A 21288-nucleotide genomic window follows, 5' to 3' on the forward strand; every position below is an offset into this window, starting at 1 on the left:
ATATATATATAAATTGAATTTTGGGAAACTTTAACGGTGCTGCCAACTTTGGAAAAAGTCATCCCAATTTACTGTGTTGACTTGGCATTGTACAGAAATGGACAGCCATATTGGTCTAGAAATATTGATTTATTTTTATTTTTATTTTTTTCCATGTGTACAGGGGTAACACATCATACTAAATATGCAAGGTCATATCTAGGTGGGTTTGATTACAGAAACTAATAAAGTATTCTCTAATTAATGAAAAAAGAATAAGATAAGAGTATAAGAGCAAGAAGCAATTTAAATATGTTCAGGGACCATTTTCATCTCCAGAATTAAGGATTATTTTAATGTTACATCATTGCCTTTTCTCTTTTACTTTCCTTTTCAGTTTTATTTTAGGGTTCTGTCTTTTTAATGTTCATACAGAGATTTCTTTAACTGAAATACTGAATAGTTTCTTTGGTGCGAAAACTATAATAGTACATAGGATCCTAATGAGATAATTAAAAGTGTGAAATAGGAAGTAAATGGCTAAAAGTGTAGGGAAAGTGGGAAGGGTGGGGGAAAGGTAATAAGGGAGGGGAAAAATATGAGAAACTGAAAAAATGGAAATAAAGTGTTTGTAAATTGGGAGGGGAGGAGGGGGAAGAGTCAATGATGAATGTAACTGTATTGTATACCTAGATTGTACCAATAAACTCAATTTTTAAAAAAATTTTTTAAAAAAGAATAGAGGAGGAATTAATCATGATAGACATAAAAAGTTTTCTCTTTCTCTTTCTTCATCTTCCTCTTCTTCTTCTGGTACTTCTGGGGATTGAATCCAGGGCCCTCTCACTAAGCTACTCCCCTACACCCTTTTCGAAAATTTCTACTTGTTTTCACTTTGAGACAGGGTCTCACTGAGTCACCAAGTTGCCTAGACTGGGCTTGAACTTGCAATCCTCCTGCCTCATCCTCCTGGAATTCTAGTATTACAAGCATGTGCCACCACATCCAATTTAATAAGGTAGATGTCTTCAAGAGGAAAACTAAAATATAGCTGGCTGTGCTTCACTTTCAAGAAGGCCCAAAAATGGAATTTAAATTTAGGATACAAGAGTGCATGTTAATTTTCCTAAAGATTAAGATTGTTTCATGAAATAATCACCTGAAAGTATCTGAAACAATAGAATCTCCTGTTTACCTCATATTAACTACTTGCATGGGTTACTTTACTTGGGTTTTTTTATTTTCTTAAGGCAGGGTTTTGCTTTGTAGTACAGGCTGACCTGTAACTCACTATGTATCACAGACTGGCCTCAAACTTGCAGCAATCCTCCTGCCCCAGCCTCCCAAGTGCTGGGATTATAGGCATATACCACCATACCTGACTGTTGGGTTACTCTTAGTGTTTTGATAAATCAGGATCAGAGTGAAAATATGAGTCAATGAGGAAACTATTTGATGTGTGTGTGTGTTTTCTACGACCTTTTTTTTTCATGATGTGAACCAGAAGTACCCAGGGTAATGAAATTTTGCGTATAAGATAATAATTCTCTGACTTACAAGTGCTTTGGATTTAAAAAGAGGGAGAAATGATACTATTTTTATGTTTCATTAGAACCCAGAAAAACCCAGAAAAATGCTTGCCATCTTACTTCACTTTCACCCTGTCCAGGCCTTCCCTTCCCCTCTAAAAGCAAGTGTTCTTTCATCTTTCCTCAAAAAGGGATATACTGTAAATAATTTTAACATTTAACTAAGCTACATGAGTCAAATGCTTCTTAGAATATTTTTGCCACTTAAATTTCAGCGTATATCTCACTTAATCCAGTGCGTGTGCTCTGCAAATAGAGCAGATAAAATGGAAGTTGCATTAACTGAGCAATGATGGAAAAGTGTCTTAGGAAGATTAGTGACCAAATGTAAAAGTAAATGACATATATCATACTTCAGTAACTTTCATACTTTAAAACCTTGGGAGAATCTGTCATGTAAATTGCCTCAACGAATGTAAATTACAGAGAGAAAAAATGTATTTGAAAAAATGTAAACTCTGGTGTTTTTATCTTTTTTTTTGTCTTTATGAGACAGGGTCTTGCTATGCAGTTCAGGCTGGCCTTGTATGCAAACTCACACTGATCTTCCTGCGTCAGCCTCCTGAGTGCCAGGATTACTGGCATGCACCACCATGCCTGGCTGAACGCCAGTGTTTTTAAAACTTGCTCTAAACAACCTTCCCAAAGTTGATTGCAACCATAAGAGTACTAGTAAGTACTATTCTGCATTTTCCATCCTGAAAGCAGTAGGCTGTAGGAAAGAAGAGGCAAAGAGCTTCCTTTTCCTTCTTGTTGCAGAGCACTTCAGAGAAAAATATCCCAAAGAGTCAAGCCTAGGTGCAACACCCTTTGTCTTGTAATGTTCCTTTCTAAAAGGCATTAACCCTTCCCAAACACCTCAAGCTATTTTAACCCCTGAGTTTCAGTTGTGTGTTGCAGAGAAAAGGAGTTGGCTAAGCAGCAGGTGTTAAGAATCCCAACTATGATGTCTTTTATCTCTAGACAAGCCCCGATACACAGCAAAGACTGTTTATGGAACAAAAGCTCCACAGCACAGGAATTAGCACAAAGAATAAACAGCTGGGATCTCACCTTATTAAAAAGCTTCTGCCCAGCAAGAGAAACCACCAACAGCATGAAAAGATAACCTACAATGTGGAAATGTTTTTTACAGCTGTTCCTCAGACAAAGGTCTACTATCTAGAATACATAAAGAATTTTTTAAAAATCAGACCCCTCAATTTTAAAGAACCAATGCAAAAATGGGCATCTGAAATGAATGGATATATCTCAGACAAAGAAGTAGAAACATCAAATAAATATTAAAAAATGTTAAACATCACTGATCATTCAAGAGATGAAAACAAAAATAATGCTGAGATTCTATCTCACCCCAGAAATTATGGCTGCTATCAAGAAATCAACCAGCAAATGCTGTCAGGCTGTGGGGAAAAAGAAACCTTTATTCACTGTTGGTGGGAGTGCAAACTGGTGCAACCACTGTGGAAATCAGTGTACAGATATCTTAAAAAATTAGGATCAGAAGTCCCATTTGACCCAGCTAGTCCCTTGGGAGTATCTTCCTAAGAGAATTAAAAGAATCACACCACAGTGATATATGTGCACCTATGTTCACAGTGGCACAGTTTGTAATAGCTAAAACTTGGAAACAATCCATATGCCTATCTACTGGTAATGTCCCTTCCTAAATGGCTTTAACCTTTCCCAAACACCTCAAGCTATCTTAACCTGGATAAAGAAAATGTGTTTTTTTATATAAAATGGAGTCCAACTCAGCCATAAAGAATGATAAACTAGAGAAATATTTAGCTAAATGGATGCATATCGAGGCCATACTCTTAAGTGAAATAAATAGGACACGCATGTGTAAATACTGAATTTTCTCTCTGGTTTGAGAAACTGAGAGTGTGAATGAGGACCAGAATGGATAATGGATAATGTGAAATAGGAATCAAACATTCAAAGGGGAAGGGGAAGTAGAGGGGTGTGGTAAAGGATAGGAAGGGAAAATATGAGAAAAGAAAGAAAAAATGGAAGCAAAGCTTTTGTGAATAGGGAGGGGTGGAGGGGTAGAAGGGAGGGAAGGGAAATGGGAAAAAACAAGAAGTAAGATATATCTTGTACAGGTACAAATTCCCAATGATGAATGTGATCATAATGTATACCTAAAATGTACCCATAAAGTTAATTTTTAATAAAAGACTGCAGGCTTTTCCCACTGTAAAAGACAGTTTAGTTAGCCTATGACTAGGCAGCTAACTAGGGAAAGGACCTTAGAGTTGGTGATCAGCTAGTTGATAAGAACTAAAATAATAACAGGCAGAGGACTAGGACTTTGCCCCAGAACAGACTTCCTTAGGCAATTTACAAGGCAGTCCCTCCCTACTAAGGGCGTTGCAGCCCCTCTCTACTAAGTTCTGAATTTCAAGTAATTTTAAAAACCGGATAGCTTGTTATTCTTTAAAATCCCAGTTTTCTGTAAACTCTACCTGCTGAGTAAGTGGTTTAGAGACCCTGAGTCCAACTGAACATTATAAACTCACCAATCCCAGATAGGTGGTCACTAAACAACTGAGCAATTTCCATGCCCTGCTTATCCATAAGAAGTTCTGGACATCGTGACTCAGTTGAGACCCTCAGTTGAGACACAGTGTCCTCAGTTGAGGACTGTGGCCCTGTCTTTTCTATCAAAAGATATAAACAAGAGTGCCTCCATTTTAGACTCTACTCCACCCTAAGTGACCCCACTCCTCACACTGAAATTACAGGAAATGCCTAAATTCTGAGAACATAATTGTGATAGCTTATCAATAGTTAAGGACTTTCCATTCCCTACACCTTCTCCCCTCCTGCTCCTCCCTTCAGCAATCTTTCAGATCCTCCCATCATGTGGCTTTAACTAGCCAACTGCAATAGATTGTAAGCCTTTTGTATTCAGCCAATGAATTTAAATAAGAGCTGCTTTCCATGCATTAGGGCTTTAAAGCTCCTCTTCCCTGCCTCTTGGTGTGCCTTCTGCCTTGTGTCTGAGTGTACTCCTGCCCTTCTGCAGAAGCAAACTTTAAACTTTGCCTTGTGGAGTCCTCTTGCTGGCTGTATGAGTGCTTGCTTTCTGGCACTGATAATTTGAGTCTGGGGGCTCAAATCTAACACCTTCCAGAAATGGAAAATATCTCTCTTCTTACAGTTCACATAAACACTCTCCTAACTTCCTCCTTTTACAATTTCTTCCTTTGTTGGAAAATGAGTTTGGGTTTTCTTTTTTTTTTTTTTTTTTTTTTTGTACCAGGGATCAAACTCAGGTCTTTGTGCTTGCGAGGCAGGCGGCAGAACCACTGAGCTAAATCCCCGGCCCTAGGGGTTCACATATTTCACATTGAAATTGCTGTTTAACTATCTCAGGTATATTATATGTTCCTTTCTAGATATTTCACACTTACATATATATATGACATAGATTGGGACACAAATATGAATTAATGAGTTTGAAAACTACTGGTAACCTATGTGTGGTAAGGCATAATTTTGTAACAATGTAAAGGTTATGTTTTTGTTGTAAGTTGATCATATAAGTTAACAGTATAATTTTTGAGTAATACATTTCTTTTTAGTTAATACATTTCTAATTAGAGATAGTTCTAAGAAAAATATTTCTTTTTTTTTTTTGTACCAGGGATTGAACTCAGGTCCTTGAAGAAGTGTAAATAGTTTAATGGAGTTCATCCCCACTTGGTAGAACATAAACAGACAAGGAAAGTCATCTTGATTGTCTTAGTCACTTATTCATCACTGGGACAAAATACTCAACACCCACAAGTTAAAAGAGAGGTTTATTTTTGCTCAGAGATTTAGTCCATAGTTGGCTGACTTCAAGGTAGAAACTTCTGCTGTTTCTACAGCAGAGGGGCATGGTGGAGGAAAAGGTGCCCAACCTATGACAGCTGGGAAGCAAAAAGAGAAGAGAGAAGCCAGGGACAAGAATACACTTTTTCCAGGTGACACCCTCATTGATCCACCTCCAATCACTTTCCAAACACAAGAGACAGGGGAGGAAGAAATTTTAGACCTAAATCATAACACTAATATAGATAAATATATTACAAATATAACTAATCTAGATTAAAGCAATATAAAGATTAGTGATTTTATGTTTATATTTTACAAAGAATAACAAGGACAAAAAAGGTCTTGAGACAGTATGGAACAGTCTCCAAAAGAGACAGAATTTAGTTCACAGATCTGATTATATCCCGGGCTAAAAAAAGTTAGCTTCCAAGACTTTGCACAATATTAGAAATGGTCCAGGTTCCAATTCAAACTTCTTTCACCACCACTGCCAACATAGGGTTAAACCAGATGCCAAAGAGGTACATCCTTTAAGTCTAAGATTAAGTAGAAATATATTGGCTCCTTAAAAGTTTAAATCTTTCATGAAGCTTTTCGAGAATAACCTTTTGTAAACAAGGCTTGCAAATTCACCCTTACCTGAGGTAATTCTTGCCAAGTAATCACCATCCTCTTCAAATGTAACTCATCTCCAGATGTATGTGATCTGAATTCTTCATTTTACATTTTGCTTCCTGCTTATATCTTGTAAGCATGATCTTTTGCCTTTATTATTGATTCTTAGATCAATTATCTTGGAAAGCACAAAAGATGGCCTACATAACAATATCTAGTAGTAGCACATCCAATTACAACTCATAAATGTTCTTTGATAATGAAATATGTAACAAGAGATAAATCCTATTATATACTGAATAAAATTAGGATCATGAAGTCCTTGAACATAATACAACACATTCTGGTTAAAATACAGGATTTTGTGGGGACGAAGGAAATAGTAGCTTTTTATTAGTTCAATGTCCAAGAACATCTAGCTGTTATCTGACAAGAAAGAAAAAATAAACAAACAAAAAAAAAATAGGTAAGTCCAAGCTACAGGTTAAGTACCAGGTCATTTTCTCTCTCATTTCTGATTTGCAATTATGTATTTGTTACATTTATATGCCTGGTGCTCAACTACAATCTTCTTTCTCTTTCCTTTCTCTATTAACCACTTCCATTCAGCTACACATCGAATAAATTAAGCTTTTAAAGCCCGATACTTATGGAAACAGCCATTACAGTTTAAAACAGTATCTAAGAATCAGGGGGAAAAACAATTATTCTTACATGAAGTTGTATCTTCTCAAGCTGCTATATTTTTCTTTACCAACTATTTCCAATATTGCTTCTCTTGTTATTCTTAATCATGTCTACTCGTGTCTATAAATACAACACAATCTGCATTCAATTAGCATGAATTAGCATCTTTTAAGCAATAACCTCTTTTTATACTCAACTCCAGATATTAAAATCTCTTGTGCCCTCCCAGAAAGTCTCTAGAAATATTACTTCAATTTAAAACTTTTAAAAAATATTTAGACCATGCTTCTAACAAGTGATGAGACAAAATATTAAACAACTGTGTTGAAAGCTTCAGTCTAGCTAAGAGGCAGTCTTAGAGATCAATATTTATAAAAAATTACATTGGCCAGACAGAGCTTTAAACTTATTATTCAAATTATTTGTATCACAGAAATCAAACAATGTTGCATGAGTTTTTTCATCTTCACAAACATGCTTACACAAGGTACATTTTTCATAAATACTAGTTTATATATTCTGTTCCAAATATTAGAAAATGTTTCTGGGCCAAATGAAATCATTGAAACCTGTGTGCCTGAACCATATTGTCTTAGCATGAACTGAAGAGTCAGGGCCATTCCAAGGTACTTCTTTTTATTTTATTCACAAAAAAGACATGGCTTCCTTAAGATCCCAAAGAAGCTCCTTTAAGGTCTCAGTTCCACAAAACATTCTGTTCCATGGCAACTTGCTTTTTATTTTATGGATACTGTATTTCATATAACTCAATGTCCATGGACTGTTAGGATATGGATTACACAGGAGAAGAGGGGCAGGCAGACTAGAGAAGCTTCACTGTATGTACAGACACTCCTCATCACTTACATTGTCTCACTGAGCTCTGGCTACTTTCAGATCAGTAGTGGCATTGGATTTTCCTAGGATCTCAAACCCTATTGTGAACTGCACACACAAAGTTGCATGCTCTGTATGATAATCCAGTGCCTGATGATCGGAAGTGGACCTGAAGCACTGATGCTAGCAATGGAGAGTGGCTGCAAATACATATTAATATTAGCAGAGATGTTTGAATGAAGGGACCATAGTGAATCAATTGCTTACAGACTCGCATCAAAATACAATCAATGAGTAGTAGCAAGTAACAATTAAGCTGCATCTGCTGGCAGGCTTCATAGTGGCAAGTGAGTGGATTAACTTAATACCCTATTTAAATTATAGGTTCATTGCCTCAAGTGATTCACATCCCCCAAACCTGTTTCGTATGTGAGGACTGGCTATCCCATAGAAACTGCTTCACTACATGGAGACCAAGCACCTTGCTTTTAAAAGATAAGCCTTTGGAGTTTTGAAAAGGAAAAAAATGCAAATACAAAGGAAGCAATTATCGAAGGCCATTACTTCATCAAATGTGTCTGCACTGAGAGCATCATTCTTGATGACTAAACACATTACTAAAGCTAAGAAGCCCTTTACTATTGGTAAAGACTTGATCCAACCTGCTACTAAGGACATCTTTTGTAACATTTTTAGAAGCAGCTACAGTTCAAAGTGTAACATATATTCCTCTTTTGGCTAGCACCATAACCAGATGAATTGATGAAATAGCAGAAGATGCTGAGGCAAAATTGTTAGAGAGGATTGAGTTACTGTAGTATGAAATTCAGGTTAACAAGTCTACTGATGTTGAAAACGTGTCAACAAACAATGCTTGTTTTTTGTGAGACATTATTTAGGATGAAGTATGTGAGGATATGTTATGTGCACTTTTGTTGCCAAACAACATGACAGCTGTAGAACTACTCAAGTCTGATAACCTAACAGGAAAACTGAAGTGGTTTGTTGTGTTGATATATGTAGCTACTATGACTAGTTTCACATCTTGGGTCAAAGAGGTTGGTTCTGAATGTGATTCTTCACAATATTATCCTTGAAGAAATCCTGGCTAGCTGAAAAATGTCACCTGAACTTAATGTTTTTCAGGCTAATTAAAATTATCAACTATATTATGATATATTCCTTTAACTCATGTCATTCACACAGCTTTGTGAGATGAACAGAGTACATACCTCTTATACACAGAAATGAGATGGCTTTCTAAAGATTACTGGTGAAAGTTTTGAGTTATGAGAGCTGCTCCAAAGACTTTTTTTAAACAAGTCACACCTGGCAGCATATTTCAGTGACAAAGAATGGGTCACAAAACTTGCTTACTTATGTGACAGATTTGACCTGCTCAACAAACTCATTCTGTCACTTCAGGAGAGAACTACTGTGTTCGTGTCAGGAGATAAAGTGCTTGAATTCAAAGCCAAACTTGAATTATGTGGATGACAAGTGGACACTGAGATTTTTGACATTTTAAACATTACTGTAGCAGATTTTGAAAAAGACTAAGCCAGAATCTTCTTTATCCAACAGCTATTCCATCACCTATCTCAGCTTTCAAAAGAGTTTCAGCATTACTTTCCAGTCCCAAATTGATCCCCAAATTGGGAAGGAATGGATCCATGATTGTTATGGCTTGTGTCTAGATGTCCCCGCAAAGGCTCACATAGTCGTTGGTAGGGCTTTTTCAGAGATGGCTGGATCTAGTGTGTGATGATGGGATTAAAGGTGTATGATTACTAAATTAGCCCACTAATTGGTTTGGTATAGTTTTGGATAAAATGTAAGGGACAGAGTGAAGGCCGGCATCATTGTTCATTGCTTGCTTGATGCCTCTGCTTTCTGCCTGCCATGAACTGTTTCTCCTCTGCAATGTCTATCTGCCATGCCACTGTGCCTTGAAACCAGACAATTATGGACTGAAACTTCTACAAACTGTGAGCCAAAATAAACCTTTCCTCTTTTAACTTTGGGTGTCAGGTATTTTGTCTCAACAAGAAGAAAAGTAACTAAGACAATGAACCATTTGTAAGGCAGAAAAATTTATTTTTTCCATGCTAGGATTGAATGCTTGAGATTGCAAATGATGGTGGCTGTAAAAGTATGTTTGAGACAACTTCAAATGTCCATATTTTCTAAAATCAAGGTAGAATATCTGGAATATGTAGCGAGACCTTGTCTAAAAAGATAATTATTGTACTGTATTTTTTCACAAATCCTTTTTGGAAAATAGAGGGGTAGAAATAAAACAATAATTGAAAGAATAAGGGTACTAGGACTCTGAAAACAAACAAACAAAATAGCTCTCCACCATGGGCCAGTTACTTTCCAATAATAAGTAATCACTTGCCAAGGCAATGAAAGTTGCTCTATTTTTGTCCCTGTCATCCAACCCATTGTAGAGAAACAAGCAACTGTCTTCCAACTTTTACCAGCTCCAAATAGTCAGGGATATCAAATGTTTTAGATTTTTTTTTTTTGAACATGGTTGGGGAAGGGCACAGCTCCAAATAGTCAGGGATATCAAATGTTTTAGATTTTTTTTTTTTTGAACACGGTTGGGGAAGGGCACATTTTTTTGAGACTCAGGTGAAAGCTATAGATCCAGAAAAGTGCACCTTATTGCAAACTCATATTCATTTGAGGGAAAGGAGGTAGATCAGCATGCCCAAGCCCATTAATTAACCTAAAATTAAGAATTCCCTTCTAAAAAGTGGCAAGCCTAGTTTCCACACACTAGAACTCAGATTCTGCACTGTACCTGAATTTCATGTAAAAGTTTCAAAGATGGGTTGTTCCTTACATTACTTGGTAATAAAAACATTCACACTGTAATAAATACCTCAAAATGTTCTGTTTTACCTCATAATCATTCTGCATGTAGAGTAGTAAGCCCTGCTCACCAAGCCTCCTTATCAAGGTTTATTTTGCCTCAGAGCATCTCCCTCCACCTAACATAATTATGTATTTATCATCTGCCTCCACTATCCAGAATGAAAGCTCCATGAGGGCAAGGCCTTTTTTGCTCCTCTGGTGCATAACAGGCATGAAATTGTTAAACATTTTACCAACTTAATTTTTTGCAGTACTATAGATTGAACCCAGGGACTTTGGACTTAGCTACATCCCAACCCTTTTTACTTTTTATTCTGAAATAGGGTCTAAGTTCCTAAATTCTCCAGGCTTGGCTTGAACTTACAGTCCTTCTGCCTCTATCTCAGCCTCTTAAGAGTGCTGAGACAACAGGAATTTTAAAATTTTATTATTACATTTGCATTAATGATTACGTTCATCTTAGGTAGTAGGTACATGTACATATCTTAATCCTTTTATTTCCCTTTCCCTCTCTGCCTATCTCCCTGTCTCTAGGTTCCTCCTTCCCCAGTTTCATTATTTAAATTTGTGTTTGACACATGTTTATATTTATTGTGGGAGACCACTGTATAGCAGGAGTTGCCAAACTACAATCTACAGGCTAAATCCAAGTTTCCACTTCTTTTTGTAAATAAAATTTTCCTGGAACTCAGCCATGCTCATTCATTTACATGATTTACTACTTTTGTTATACAACGACAAAGCTAAAAAGTTGCAGCAGGACCACATGGCCCACAGAGCCTCAAATATTTACTATCAGGCTTTTGATAGAAAAAGTTTTGATAGCGTTTCTCTGGCCCTTATTTTGCAAGCTACATTACAAAGTACCCCTGAGACAGGAATTGGGTCTTATACTTCTTGGGACATAAAACTGACTAATGTTCAGGAACAGCTAACACTATACAAAACATAGATTACCTCCAACATGAATTATTTTTGCAGTTAAATCCAAAACTTACTATTTTCCATCATAAATGCAATTTTAGCATGGACACAACCAAGAATTACCTGTATTCAATAATTGAATAACAAGGCAAAGAGATATTGATGCTGAGTAGTTATTAACCAGCAACTTTCAAGTTCAAAATCATTTAATCTTTAAAATGTGCTTTTTTTGAGTAGGTACCGGGGATCGAACTTGGGCCCTTGTGCTTGCAAGGCAGGTGGCGGAACCACTGAGCTAAACCCCCAGGCCTTAATCTTAAGAATGTGAATGCAACATAGAAAGGTCTCCACTAATATGTCTCAGACCAATGATTTCAAGGTGAACTACAGTTATTTTGTCTTAAAATTTTGTCAAAAATTACTTTAGGGTCAATCCACTTTCCAGTCCCCCTTCTGTCTCTCTTGAACAGCTTTCTTTCCCTCAATAAACTTTTCCTACTCTTAACCTCCGTTGTTCCTAGAATTTCTTTGATTTTAGAGAACATGAACTCGCGTTTCAGATATCTAGCAGGTTTGGGAGTTCTCACTCTTCCCCCTGTATCATTTTGGAGGTCTTCCACCAAGATTACTGCTCAAAGCTAAGAGCTTTCTTTCATAGCTTCTAACTTTGGTCTTTTTGCTTCATAGAAAGTAACTTGCTTCATAGGATCTAATTTGTTTCACAGATTCTGGTTTTTGTTTCATAAATTCTGGCCTTTGTTTCAGCTTTTGTTTCAAGAGTGTCATAATTTTGTGTTTTAAATGTTTGCAAATTTCTTTTCTTATGCATTCTTTTGCTAAAACTACGTATTCTTTTGTATGTGCTGCATTTGCACTTAGTTGCTTCAAAATGCTGTAAAATGTGTGTCTTATAAAATTGTCTCAAAGACAGTTTAGGCTTTTATCTGTCCCTTATAGAATACCCAACAGTGGTTACTTTAACAGCTAGTAATTGCCTTTAGGGCAGCTGCCACTCTCAAAGCAGAGGACAGGTTTCTCCAGTTGCCCTCTGTTCAATCCCCACTCCCATTGATTCCAATGGTGGGTGGAATGTTGACCAGACAGGCAGTTGCATTCCTTTTGGAGGCACATCTCTGTGTGCAACTAGTGGAAACTGAGGTGACAACTGAGGGGTCATGACCAGGGCTACTCTCTGGTGGATACCCAAAGATCCCTCAGAAGAAACTAGCTCCCGACAGCCCATCTGGGTAATCAGCAGAGAATCTTCACATCTTGTCCTATCTGGACTCCTCCATGAGGTGAAAGGGTAACTCTTGTCAAGTGATCTTCAGTTATCTATCCTCTGTCTAAAGTGATCTGAAATGATGCTGTCAGAGCCCTTTTTTATGCCTCCGGTAAGAATTGAGCTAAAGGCTTGGACTGCTTTCTCTACTAGTAAGACAGACCTCTAGACAAACATAAAAAATCCATCATAGATCAAAAACTACCTGAGCCTTCTCCCCCACTCCTACGCATGGTCTTCATCATTTGTATGTAGGGGAGAAAAACACTTTTTCCAATAGGTTATGGTCTTTGGAACACTGACTGTGGTCTTAATGATATGTGGTGATTTTTTGGATGTTTAATTAGCTTGAGCTTTATTTGGACTTTTCCTCTCTGCTAGTGAGTTAAAAACTCCCCTTAAACTTTTCTACATCTTGTTTGGAGTTATTTGAGAATCCCTCAGTCAGACTCCTCCCAGAAAGTCAGACTGACAACTTGCAACAACTGTTTTGGCTTACACTAGGGAAAGATAGCGATCAGCAACTTACATTTGTTTTTACATACTAACCAGAACATGGGACTATTTTGGTCAGCCTTTCTCTTACTTCGCATGTGCGCTTAAGTTGGTAAAGGTGCCTTTACTATGTAGACTGTGGCTGTTAGGAAGATAGGAGTTTCAGATACCTAGTGAACTTAAAATGGACCTTAAAGAAGTAGCCTTGTCTTGCTAATAAATTGCCTAAATGACTGGATAAGCGACGAAAATTTCTGAGAGCTCTTTCTGCCCTAGGGCTCAGGGCAGAACCTCTGACTTGACTTAGCATCTCTGGAGGTGACCTCTTTTGCAGGAAAAGGGTCCAGTTTTCCCCTTTCAAGGAACTAGAAAGCAGTGGTTTGAACTTCTTGGTTTGCTAGCAATATTTCTCTAAACATGATAATGGCTTGCTACGTGGCTTGCTCCATTAGATTCCCATTTAATATTACCTGGGTGACTGTACTTGTAATCTCATTGGTCATGGTTTTGCCCCACCTCATAATTTTCCATTGGGTCTTACAGTTTTGTCCCACTCTGTATGCGCCTCACCACATGATTTTGCTGTATAAAACATCTTGAAGTGGGGTGAGTGGGCAACCCACTTTCCAGTCCCCCTTATGTCTTAGCTTTCCCTCAATAAATTTTTCCTTCTCTTAAAAGAAATGAATTTAATGAAGTATTTTTTATGGCAGGTGTAGCACGGGTTCCCAACAGGGAGTTAATAGATCACTCTCCCACAAATAATTATTCTGCTCAAAATCTTATGCAAATTACAATAACTGAAAGGGGGCATCAAGATTTATACTCCTTGGCCAATTATAAGATATGCTTAGCATTTCTTGATCCTTTAAAAAAGTATATCCTTTGTGTCTCAAAAGATTGATTTGCATAGGCATAATTGTTTCCATGAAAATGAATACTGAATGAATAATTCTAGGAATGTTTTCAGCTCAATGCTTCCTGCTAGTGCAGATGTAATCAAATAAGATATGTTTCATATTAATGAGTACGCTATTTGACAACAATGTAGCCCTTGGATGAGGAAATGGGAGATGGGCTAGAAAGGTTATTAACGTATCTTTGCTATGTTATTCTAAATAAGCAACAATACACACAATGATATACAATCATTTGAGAAAACTATTGTTTATTTAGAAAAAGGGTTACACTGGTAGAATTCGATTAAAAAATTTCTTTTAAAAACGCCACCGTGAAACTTTCACAGATGAAAATTCAGCAATACAAAGCTCCTGCAGCTGTTGAATTAAAAGTTAACCTTTGATAACCCCCACCCAGATTTGTCTAATTACAAGAGAAAATGTCAAGGGACAAGTGAGCGCTGGTATCTTTTTCTTTTTTAAACAGACTTTAATGTTGTACATGTAGTATATAAAATGATTGCTAGGCATTTCATAAGATACTTATCTCATTTTATTATTAATGATTAATATTAAAAACAGGCTAAATAATAAATTAAAAGTTTCAAAATGAGGTAAGTTCAAAATGGTTCAATAATTATTTATTTTCAGTTTCAAACAGTAAAAAGGAAGCATTTTAGGTTGGGACAGACTAAACCCAGGCAATATTTAGTAAACTAAAAGTGAAATTCTGTACATATGTAACCACATTTGCTTGTTGGAAGTGTATGCAGCACATTGTGCTAAAAATATGGAACAATTAACACTTTCAGCCATTACTGAAAATAAACATGTAGAAAATAAGCAGCAAGTTAAAATACAATAAATGCACAACTCAACAATTTTAGGTTTTCCACATGGAGCAATAAAGTAGATAACTGAATAATTTAAGGAGATGCAAATGGGCCCTCTTCATTCACAATTCTCAGCAATCTACTCAGGAAAATAAATTTCTGGTCACAGCAGAACAATTTCATTTCAATCTGACCTGAAAGAAACAAAGTGATTATATTGATAGCTAAGGAAAGAATGAAGAAAGAAGAGAGGGAGGGCCGTAAACGGAGGAAGGAAAGATGAGAAGAGGGAAGGAAAACAGAAAGGAAGGAGGAAAGTTAGCAAGGAAATAGAGGAGGAAGAAAATAAAGAAGGAAAAGAAAGAAGAAAGAAACATTGGTGAGTTTTGTTAAAAGGCTTGAAGTCCCCAGATAAGGATGAAATAGTTGTGTATTTCTTATTGTCCACTCTTAGAAATCATTAAGATAAGAACACTACAACTTGACTTGAACTGAACATAGGATAGGGACAGCAACAAGTAAAGTATTCCACAGGAGCAAGCAATAGTTTATCAAGAATAAACAGAACATGTATCAAAGAAAAGGAACCTAGTTTACATGATCAACAAAAGGAAAAAAAAGAAAATGACATCATTTTTCACAAGGACAATTTTAATAGTGACTTATATTAAGATGCAATATCTGCTAAATTATAAAAATTGCTTTAAAAATATATTGACTCAATTATATTCATTTCCTTTATGTATTGACATTTTCAAATACTGCATATTGAAATAATTCAAAACATGATCATTACAACATGTGGCAAATAACTTCATATCTGCCTAACATTGTTCTCATTCAAATTTTAAACTAATGCTCAACGCATTAATTTTTTATTGATGAAAATACTACATTCACATATTTCATAAAACCAGAGCTAGAAGGGGCCTTAGAAAATAATCACACTTGCATGAAATGCTGACAAATAATTTACATATCATTTCTACACAGCATTCTGTTCATACCATGTATAGTCTTGACATTATCAATAATTATGGATACACTGGTTCTGAACTTACAATTTTAATACTTAAGTCATTGTTCCTGTCCATCAACTGATGAATGGATAAACAAAATATGATACACATTCATACAATGGAATATTAGCCATAAAAAGGAATGAAATACAGATACATGCTAAAACATGGATCAATCTTGAAAATATGATGCTAAGTGAAAGAACCCAGACAAAAAAGGCCACAATATTGCATGATTTCATTCATATGAAATATCCCAAAGAGGCATATCCATAAACAAAGTATGTTAGTGGTTTCCAGGGACTGGGAGGAGAGAATTAAAAGTAACTGCTAACACACGTGGGCCTTTTTATGGTGAGAAAAATGTTCTGAGATTAGACAGTGGTGATGACTGCTCAGCATAGTGAATTATATTAAACCACTGAATTATACACTTTAAAAGTGAATTTATCTCAATTTTTTAAATTGAAAAAAAGTGATGTTCTAATAAAGAACATCACAGTATCTGTTTGACCATAACTAGAATAAGAAATACATTCTTAATAATCGAGGTGTCACATTAAGGAGAATTATTGGGCAAGGGAAATTTCATGACAATTTAATTAAGGGCATATTAAAACTCTGCTGCTGTTAAAACAAGTAAAGATCTTTCCCCAGAACTGAAATCAAAATTTTTACAAGCCAAAATCCTCAAGCAACATAAGCATCCCAATGTTGTAAAACTTAATAGTTCACACACAAAGACAGCCTATCTACATTATTAAGGAACTGGTTCCAGGAGGTGATTTCCTCTCCTTCCTGAGAAAGAAGGATGAACTAAAACTCAGTTAGTGAAATTTTCATTAGATGCTACTTCTGCATGGAGTATCTCGAGTAAAAATTGTATGCACAGGGACCTTGCTGCTAGAAACTGCCTGGAGGTGAAAATAATGTTCCGAAAATCTGTGACTTTGGAATGTCTCGTCAAGAGGATGGTGATATATATTCATCTTCTGACTTAAAGCAGATTCCCATTAAATGGACAGCACCAGAAGCTCTTAATTATGGGAGATATAGTTCTGAGAATGACGCATGGAGCTTTGGCATCCTCCTCTGGGAGACCTTCAGCTTAGGGGTCTGTCCATACCCTGGAATGACAAATTAGCAAGTACAAGAGCAAGTGGAAAGAAGATACTAGATGTCAGTCTCTCAGCAGTAAACAGAGAGTATTATAAAATAATGCTGAAGTGTTGGAATTAGAAACTTGCAAACACTCCCCCAGGTCAATGAACTTCCAAGAGAGGTAGGTGCCATCAAGAAAATGTCATATAATGATGAAATGTTGTCAAATTCAGCTTTTGGGACATCTTAAACAGAGTAATATTTTCTTCTCATCAACACTGAGTTTATACCACATTATCTGTTAACATTCTTCTAACTCTTTTTCTTACTGAATTTTTAAAACATATATGCCTCTTTAACCATCGCAAATAAGAAAGCAGCTTCTAAATATAAGGGGTCACAGAGATATCTTTCAAACTTAGGATTGTTGATGTTTCTCAACAGCACTGTCTACTTCAATCTCAGTTCACAGTTTGCTGTCCTCCACAGACATTTATACTCTGTTGGTGCTATCTATGAACTGTACTGATAATACCATATCTGTAGGACACATTCAAACAAAAGGTAGCCTTCACTCTGCTGAGATAACATCACATTTGTAAACATCATTTTATATTGGTGACTATCTGGACCTTCTAGGTTTTATTTTTTGCCCAAAATAGGCCATTTGCCTATGTTCCAATGTACTCTCCTGTTTGTTAGGGCATCAGAACACTATCTACAAAATGTCCTCACAGAGTTCAGGCAGCTGACTTTTAAGTGATATTCTAGAGAGCTGTGATAGCAAAAGGCAAGTTTGAAAAGTAAGGTGGTAAGAGGAAATGAGGTATGGTGGTGATTGAAGTAGAAAAAAAGGCAAACATAAAAGCAGCCTTCTTATGAGATGTATGCCTTTATACATACACACATTTAAAAAAATTTATGGTCATATTTACCAAAAATGTCCTAAGAAATAACTTCAGTAGTTCATAGGTTCCAAAAATAGCTTTCTGGTTGGGAATTTAAAAATTAACAGCTAGGGCTGGGGATTTAGCTCAGCAGTTCGGTGGCCTGCCTCGCAAGCGCAAGGACCCGAGTTCGATCCCCGGTACCACACACACAAAAAAAATAATAATAAAAAAAATGAAAATTCACAGCTATAAAATACAAGCCCACCAAAATAATAGCTTACTCATGGTTAAGTGTCTTTACCTCAAAGGAAGCATCCCAGAATTATGTGTTCCTTGTATTTTTACTAATGTTTCAGATTGTCAGGATTTCATGACCTTAATATTCTCTCTTCACACACACACACATGCACACACACACACACACACACAAGTACACGAACACAAGTACAAAGAAAGGTAAATAAGGATGAAGCCGACACTTTAAAGACATCAAATGAACATAAGGAGAAACAAATTCTGAAAAGGAAGACAGGGAAAACCATCCTAATTCCAATTTACACCTTCATTTGCCCTTGTATTACAACCTAGGAATTCTTATAGCCAAAACATTTCCTGAGATGTTCCATGTGAGAAAAATGTAATGTTAAAAATGAGATTCTGTCAAAATAAATCTTAATATATATATGTATATTTGAGACAACATCTTGCTATATAGTTCAGGCTGGCCTTGAACTTGCTATATTGCCTAGGCTGGCCTTGAAATCACAAAAATCCTCCTGCCTCAGTCTCCCAAATGCTAGGATCACAGGCATGTGCCACCACACTTAGTGAGGTAAATCTTAATTATATCCAGGGATGCCTCTCAACATAAATATATATGCAGAAAACAGTCACACTGAGGGGTGAATGTCGCATGGAGGCCTTTTAACCCATGCCTATGTCAAGGTTGAAAAAAATATAACAGCGTCTTAGTGAATATTTGGTTCACCTTAAGAGAAAGAACAAGGAAATAAAAAACTCCTCCTGCCCTCAAATGTTTGTTAATTGTGAGTATCAGTGCACAGATAATAAAGATAAGGATGGTCTGTATCATTTCCATCTCTTAAGAAGAGTTATTGCACATTTAATAACTAGTACATATAGACCAAAATGAAAATATATCATGTCTGGTCTCAAAAACTGTTGCAGCATACTAAACTACTTCTTTTTATCAGTCTGATTTTCCCTGCTTTCAAATGGTATAAGTCAAATGAACTTTGTTTATTTTTTTGCAGTTAACAAATGAACTTTGTTTAAATGACAATTTTTTTTAAAAAAATTGCCCTTCATCAAGTTCACACTGATCCCCAAAACATCTGCTGCCTCTCTCTGTACACTGCACTCTAGGTATAGTTAACAGAACATCCAAAATAGCCCAGAAAATAAAGAAAATTCTTGGTTGTTTGATTAGCAGGCAGGGATGCAGAACAAAATCACAATTTAAGGTGGTGGATATGTAACATACTCAGATATACACAGAAACCAGTGACTCAACAAACTCATATATAAGCAATGGCTAGCCAAGGAGAAAGAAATTTAAACACTATCCCAATACATATTATCAACATCTAGAAATAGGCCTCAAAATGGCAATGTGTTCCTAAAATAAGAAATCTGTGAGCACTTAAGAGGTCAGTTTCTAAACTGAACTGAAAAAAAATCTTAGAGAGCAAAAATTACATTATCAGTTGTGTATAATGGTTAGGAATGTAATGAAAACAAATTAAGTGAGCTGACTGGGGAATCTATTGTGATGAATTGTTTTACAGGGCAGGAGATAGCCCTCACTCTAAGGAACGCAGCACCTAGCAGAAATCAGGACATAATGCTATCAGATGATCTGATTCTTCAAGCGAAGTGGGAATTCAGACCTGTCAATTCTACTGATTATTAAAGGCAACCAACTTTTTCGCAAAAAATTATGCTCCGTGTGGGGCCAAAAAGGTACACCTCATAAGGCACATTTTGCCCACTTACTAAGAATTTTCAACCCTGGGTTTAGCAGATAAGAGTGTTAGGTTAGACATGAGACTGGAGGTTGAAAAATGAACCTACACACATTAGGCCTTGTTGGAATGGGGGATTAGAGTCAGACTATAATATGCTAAAAATACGGGTGCACAGCATATGAGTTGAGGGCCACCCATATCAAATTAAAATTGAAAAGCTAACAGATGGTTCCTAGAGGACAACTTTAATAGGCAGCAATTTCTAAAAATTAAAATAGAAGAAAAAGTTAAAAGCAAAGCAGCAAGTAATGTTCAAAAGGCTAAAGGAGAAGGAAGATAAAACAGGACAAATACTTTAAAGGTAACAAGATGCAGAGAACAGGAAGAGAAGTTTGCAACTAAAAATAGGAGATAGGACAAGACAGACTAGAATGAATTTAATCTGGGTCACATTTGTATACATTATTTCCTTAACTCTAATGTGATCATTTTAATGATTCTGAAATAAGGATGATAGGTCCAAATCAAGGTCATTTCTCTACTGCCCTTTAAAATGTTCTAGAAGCTAACAATGAGATCTTCAAATTAGTGACATCTTTTAATCATGCCAATGTAATACGCATTCAATAGTCTCCTTTCCACAGAACAGAAAGTATATTAAAAGGAGCAGCTAAGGTAGACAGCACCAATCAGAATTGAGATCTAAAAACAAAACAAAACAAAAAAAACCACAGAATGAATTCATATAGAAAGAAGTAGCCAGAAAACATTCAAAAGACAGTCAGAAAATGGGGGGAAAAATCAACCAGAGATTCACAAAAGACTCATCTCAAGAGAAACTACAGTACATAGCCATCAGAAAAAAAAAAAAACAGAACAAGGGAAACATGCTAAATGTACCTTTAAAAGGATATCTGAATCTAGACACCTAGTTACAAGACCACCAGCCAAATACCTACCTACCACTGGCCAATTTTTTCATGATTTTGTTCCTGAGGGATTATAGAGATAAGTATAAATTCATGGCCAGTGTAAAAACAACTCAAAGAAATCTATAGCAAAACCTTCACATGCAAAAGAATAATACTTAGGTACTAAATAAAAGGAATTGTATAAAATTACAGTGAAAGTTGTTAGTGACAATGGTTAGCCCATTCCTAATGAAGATTTGAGAAGTAGGCTGTTAGCCTTTTTAATAGAAAGAGAAAATGTGAAAGCAAAATTTCAAATTATAAGATTTAAAAATGAAGGATGAGAAAATAAAGCTTAAGAATTTTTACTTCACTGCACAAAACAGCAGGGAAGGTGGCTAGAATTGAATAATAGGAAATATTTTTTATAATATTCCTAATTAAAAGAACTATTAAAAGGCCAGGGATTTAGGCACAGCAGCTCGGTGGCCTGCCTTGCAAGCAAGCGCAAGGACCTGAGTTCAA

The 21288-nt window shown here is 36.2% G+C and overlaps 1 protein-coding gene and 1 pseudogene across 3 annotated transcripts in view; one reads left to right on the top strand and one right to left on the bottom strand.

Annotated features, from left to right (window-relative positions):
- The window catches only part of LOC104855655, a 30063-nt pseudogene extending 12951 nt beyond the window's left edge, over positions 1-17112 (top strand).
- The window catches only part of Thoc2 (THO complex 2), a 119900-nt gene continuing 113243 nt past the window's right edge, over positions 14632-21288 (bottom strand). For 2 of the 3 annotated variants that reach the window (XM_033760165.1, XM_033760163.1), the window contains exon 39: positions 15649-17000. The gene's annotated coding sequence lies outside the window, so the exon portion shown is untranslated. Of the gene's footprint in view, positions 15049-15648; positions 17001-21288 lie in introns of those variants that run through there. The other variant, XM_033760164.1, reaches the window with a different exon arrangement.

This window comes from Fukomys damarensis, unplaced genomic scaffold (assembly GCF_012274545.1).
Source record: "Fukomys damarensis isolate Sample0158 unplaced genomic scaffold, DMR_v1.0_HiC HiC_scaffold_39, whole genome shotgun sequence".
Taxonomy (NCBI): Eukaryota; Metazoa; Chordata; class Mammalia; order Rodentia; family Bathyergidae; genus Fukomys; species Fukomys damarensis.